The following is a 5,000-nucleotide window of genomic DNA, read 5'->3' on the forward strand; positions in this document are numbered from 1 at the left end:
GCACTGATGTCTCATGGGGCCCGCTGGTACCTGCCAGGTGGCACACACCAACGTGAAAGTTTGGCGCAAGCCTGCGCCGGACCTACATGGCAGCACTCACAGCACCTCACACACAGGCTGCAGACACATACAAAAGACCAAGCTGGATGCAACAGTGGCGCGAGCCATGGCAGTCCCCACCTAGAAGGCATGTCCAAACCTTTATACATCAGCTCGCCGCCAGCGCATCATTACAAAGGAGGGGGAATTTCCAACACTGCCTCTTGGGCCATGGGCTTAAAAGCAGCCAACCATTGGCGACGGGCATCGAACCAGATACGGTCACGCACAAACTATTTTTGGGGGGGAATTGGGGACTCTGTGTTTTTTGTTTTCGGCGCTCCAAAAAAAAGGGCTCGTCTGGGATTTGAACCCGGGACCTCTCGCACCCTAAGCGAGAATCATACCCCTAGACCAACGAGCCACCGCATGCAGAGAGCAGTGAGGGGGAGGGGGGCGGTCTGCTTACCTCACTTGGCGCCATGCCCCAGTCTCTCCACGGCCTGACCCCTGCGTGTCACGTGGCCTGCCCCTGGCGCAAGCGCAGAGGACTGAGCTGCCTCTCAAGCAGAGAAACAAGAAGAAGAGCGGCAGCCTTCGCTGGCCAAAGGCCATCTGCTGCCGCTCGATCGGGCTCGATCAGGCGAGATATATGTGGCCGACCGGCCTAGAGCGCAAACCTGTGCTGCTCAGGGTGGGCAGCTTCCCAGCAGGAGGATGTGTCTTGAAAGCCGACAGAGGCAAGAAGGCGCACTCCCTCAGCCCGCTCCAACCTCTGGATTCCTGCGAATTTCAGAAGAGAACTCTGGGGCAGCATGGATTCTGTCATCTCCCAACAGCCTCTCTGTTCTTGCTATGTAAATACCTTTACATCCCCCGAACTCAGCATGTCTGTTTTTTTATTTTTATTTTGCTGAGGTGTGGTGCCTTCAACGACCGACAGGTGGCAGGAGAGCACTTTCTCCAACTGTGATGGGGACTTTTTTCACTTCCTGAGTAGACTGGGCTCAGTGACATATGCCACCAAGCCAGCCACTAGAAAATGCAGGTTTTGCAGCCGTGGGCCAGTGGGGGTTTAAGGGCAGGTGTGCCTCCGGCGTCTCTGGCAGACAGCTCCAGTTGCAAGGCAGCAGAAGAGAACAGGGAGGCTTGCCGGGCGCTGCATTCGGGGGCCCCCACGAGGTTTTCCGCAAGCCTTACACTCTGAAATGTGCTCAAAAAAATGAGCCTGGCTTGTCAGGAGTGGGATTTGAACCCACGCCTCCAATCGGAGACCAGAACACCCAGATGCAGGGAAGAGCTGCGCCTCTTGAGTCTGGCGCCTTAGACCACTCGGCCACCCTGACAGCTATGGGCAGGATTGGGAAAGATTCTTCAGTACCCAATGTCGCCAGGTGCCAGCGCCGGTTTTCATGCCCCGATCTCTGCATCAAAAGTACCCAAACACTCACTTAAGGACCCAGGGATGGCAGGAAACACCCACTGATGGAGCCAGTGGACAGTTTGCAGGGTGCAAATAAGGGCTGGCCTCAGATCACTCATGGCGTAGTGCCGGCCTGTCCATACCTGTCGAAACCTGCATGCGGTCAAATGTGTCCGATTGACATTGTGGAAATAAAAAGAAACCAGCACCATGTTTCTGCCCGGTCTCGAACCGGGGACCTTTCAAGTGTTAGGCGAATGTGATAACCACTACACTACAGAAACAGCTCTGGTAGGCTGCGCTCTAGTGTGCTGGGACAGCTTTCAGTTGAAAGGCTTTGTGGCACTGATGTCTCATGGGGCACGCTGGTACCTGCCAGGTGGCACACACCAACGTGAAAGTTTGGCGCAAGCCTGCGCCGGACCTACATGGCAGCACTCACAGCACCTCACACACAGGCTGCAGACACATACAAAAGACCAAGCTGGATGCAACAGTGGCGCGAGCCATGGCAGTCCCCACCCAGAAGGCATGTCCAAACCTTTATACATCAGCTCGCCGCCAGCGCATGATTACAAAGGAGGGGGAATTTCCAACACTGCCTCTTGGGCCATGGGCTTAAAAGCAGCCAACCATTGGCGACGGGCATCGAACCAGATACGGTCACGCACAAACTATTTTTGGGGGGGAATTGGGGACTCTGTGTTTTTTGTTTTCGGCGCTCCAAAAAAAAGGGCTCGTCCGGGATTTGAACCCGGGACCTCTCGCACCCTAAGCGAGAATCATACCCCTAGACCAACGAGCCACCGCATGCAGAGAGCAGTGAGGGGGAGGGGGGTGGTCTGCTTACCTCACTTGGCGCCATGCCCCAGTCTCTCCACGGCCTGACCCCTGCGTGTCACGTGGCCTGCCCCTGGCGCAAGCGCAGAGGACTGAGCTGCCTCTCAAGCAGAGAAACAAGAAGAAGAGCGGCAGCCTTCGCTGGCCAAAGGCCATCTGCTGCCGCTCGATCGGGCTCGATCAGGCGAGATATATGTGGCCGACTGGCCTAGAGCGCAAACCTGTGCTGCTCAGGGTGGGCAGCTTCCCAGCAGGAGGATGTGTCTTGAAAGCCGACAGAGGCAAGAAGGCGCACTCCCTCAGCCCGCTCCAACCTCTGGATTCCTGCGAATTTCAGAAGAGAACTCTGGGGCAGCATGGCTTCTGTCATCTCCCAACAGCCTCTCTGTTCTTGCTATGTAAATACCTTTACATCCCCCGGACTGAGCATGTCTGTTTTTTTATTTTTATTTTGCTGAGGTGTGGTGCCTTCAACGACCGACAGGTGGCAGGAGAGCACTTTCTCCAACTGTGAAGGGGACTTTTTTCACTTCCTGAGTAGACTGGGCTCAGTGACATATGCCACCAAGCCAGCCACTAGAAAATGCAGGTTTTGCAGCCGTGGGCCAGTGGGGGTTTAAGGGCAGGTGTGCCTCCGGCGTCTCTGGCAGACAGCTCCCGTTGCAAGGCAGCAGAAGAGAACAGGGAGGCTTGCCGGGCGCTGCATTCGGGGGCCCCCACGAGGTTTTCCGCAAGCCTTACACTCTGAAATGTGCTCAAAAAAATGAGCCCGGCTTGTCAGGAGTGGGATTTGAACCCACACCTCCAATCGGAGACCAGAACACCCAGATGCAGGGAAAAGCTGCGCCTCTTAAGTCTGGCGCCTTAGACCACTCGGCCACCCTGACAGCTATGGGCAGGATTGGGAAAGATTCTTCAGTACCCAATGTCGCCACGTGCCAGCGCCGGTTTTCATGCCCCGATCTCTGCATCAAAAGTACCCAAACACTCACTTAAGGACCCAGGGATGGCAGGAAACGCCCACTGATGGAGCCAGTGGACAGTTTGCAGGGTGCAAATAAGGGCTGGCCTCAGATCACTCATGGCGTAGTGCCGGCCTGTCTATACCTGTCGAAACCTGCATGCGGTCAAATGTGTCCGATTGACATTGTGGAAATAAAAAGAAACCAGCACCATGTTTCTGCCCGGTGTGATAACCACTACACTACAGAAACAGCTCTGGTAGGCTGCGCTCTAGTGTGCTGGGACAGCTTTCAGTTGAAAGGCTTTGTGGCACTGATGTCTCATGGGGCCCGCTGGTACCTGCCAGGTGGCACACACCAACGTGAAAGTTTGGCGCAAGCCTGCGCCGGACCTACATGGCAGCACTCACAGCACCTCACACACAGGCTGCAGACACATACAAAAGACCAAGCTGGATGCAACAGTGGCGCGAGCCATGGCAGTCCCCACCTAGAAGGCATGTCCAAACCTTTATACATCAGCTCGCCGCCAGCGCATCATTACAAAGGAGGGGGAATTTCCAACACTGCCTCTTGGGCCATGGACTTAAAAGCAGCCAACCATTGGCGACGGGCATCGAACCAGATACGGTCACGCACAAACTATTTTTGGGGGGGAATTGGGGACTCTGTGTTTTTTGTTTTCGGCGCTCCAAAAAAAAGGGCTCGTCTGGGATTTGAACCCGGGACCTCTCGCACCCTAAGCGAGAATCATACCCCTAGACCAACGAGCCACCGCATGCAGAGAGCAGTGAGGGGGAGGGGGGGCGGTCTGCTTACCTCACTTGGCGCCATGCCCCAGTCTCTCCACGGCCTGACCCCTGCGTGTCACGTGGCCTGCCCCTGGCGCAAGCGCAGAGGACTGAGCTGCCTCTCAAGCAGAGAAACAAGAAGAAGAGGGGCAGCCTTCGCTGGCCAAAGGCCATCTGCTGCCGCTCGATCGGGCTCGATCAGGCGAGATATATGTGGCCGACCGGCCTAGAGCGCAAACCTGTGCTGCTCAGGGTGGGCAGCTTCCCAGCAGGAGGATGTGTCTTGAAAGCCGACAGAGGCAAGAAGGCGCACTCCCTCAGCCCGCTCCAACCTCTGGATTCCTGCGAATTTCAGAAGAGAACTCTGGGGCAGCATGGATTCTGTCATCTCCCAACAGCCTCTCTGTTCTTGCTATGTAAATACCTTTACATCCCCCGAACTCAGCATGTCTGTTTTTTTATTTTTATTTTGCTGAGGTGTGGTGCCTTCAACGACCGACAGGTGGCAGGAGAGCACTTTCTCCAACTGTGAAGGGGACTTTTTTCACTTCCTGAGTAGACTGGGCTCAGTGACATATGCCACCAAGCCAGCCACTAGAAAATGCAGGTTTTGCAGCCGTGGGCCAGTGGGGGTTTAAGGGCAGGTGTGCCTCCGGCGTCTCTGGCAGACAGCTCCAGTTGCAAGGCAGCAGAAGAGAACAGGGAGGCTTGCCGGGCGCTGCATTCGGGGGCCCCCACGAGGTTTTCCGCAAGCCTTACACTCTGAAATGTGCTCAAAAAAATGAGCCTGGCTTGTCAGGAGTGGGATTTGAACCCACGCCTCCAATCGGAGACCAGAACACCCAGATGCAGGGAAGAGCTGCGCCTCTTGAGTCTGGCGCCTTAGACCACTCGGCCACCCTGACAGCTATGGGCAGGATTGGGAAAGATTCTTCAGTACCCAAT

At 55.8% G+C, this 5,000-nt stretch overlaps 4 non-coding genes across 4 annotated transcripts; all 4 read right to left on the reverse strand.

Moving 5' to 3' along the window:
- Positions 1 to 1,273: 1,273 nt before the first annotated feature.
- On the reverse strand, positions 1,274 to 1,385 carry TRNAL-CAA (transfer RNA leucine (anticodon CAA)). Its single transcript has 2 exons — positions 1,348 to 1,385; positions 1,274 to 1,319 (listed from the first exon to the last, which is right to left on the reverse strand). It is a non-coding gene; the product is annotated as a tRNA-Leu (tRNA).
- An 810-nt stretch (positions 1,386 to 2,195) lies between these two features.
- On the reverse strand, positions 2,196 to 2,267 carry TRNAP-AGG (transfer RNA proline (anticodon AGG)). Its single transcript has one exon. It is a non-coding gene; the product is annotated as a tRNA-Pro (tRNA).
- An 810-nt stretch (positions 2,268 to 3,077) lies between these two features.
- TRNAL-UAA (transfer RNA leucine (anticodon UAA)) lies at positions 3,078 to 3,189 on the reverse strand. Its single transcript has 2 exons — positions 3,152 to 3,189; positions 3,078 to 3,123 (listed from the first exon to the last, which is right to left on the reverse strand). It is a non-coding gene; the product is annotated as a tRNA-Leu (tRNA).
- Positions 3,190 to 4,848: 1,659 nt separating this feature from the next.
- TRNAL-CAA (transfer RNA leucine (anticodon CAA)) lies at positions 4,849 to 4,960 on the reverse strand. The gene is made up of 2 exons: positions 4,923 to 4,960; positions 4,849 to 4,894 (listed from the first exon to the last, which is right to left on the reverse strand). It is a non-coding gene; the product is annotated as a tRNA-Leu (tRNA).
- Positions 4,961 to 5,000: the final 40 nt, after the last annotated feature.

Source organism: Ambystoma mexicanum, chromosome 2q (genome assembly GCF_040938575.1).
Source record: "Ambystoma mexicanum isolate Mex_15411 chromosome 2q, UKY_AmexF1_1, whole genome shotgun sequence".
NCBI lineage: Eukaryota > Metazoa > Chordata > Amphibia > Caudata > Ambystomatidae > Ambystoma > Ambystoma mexicanum.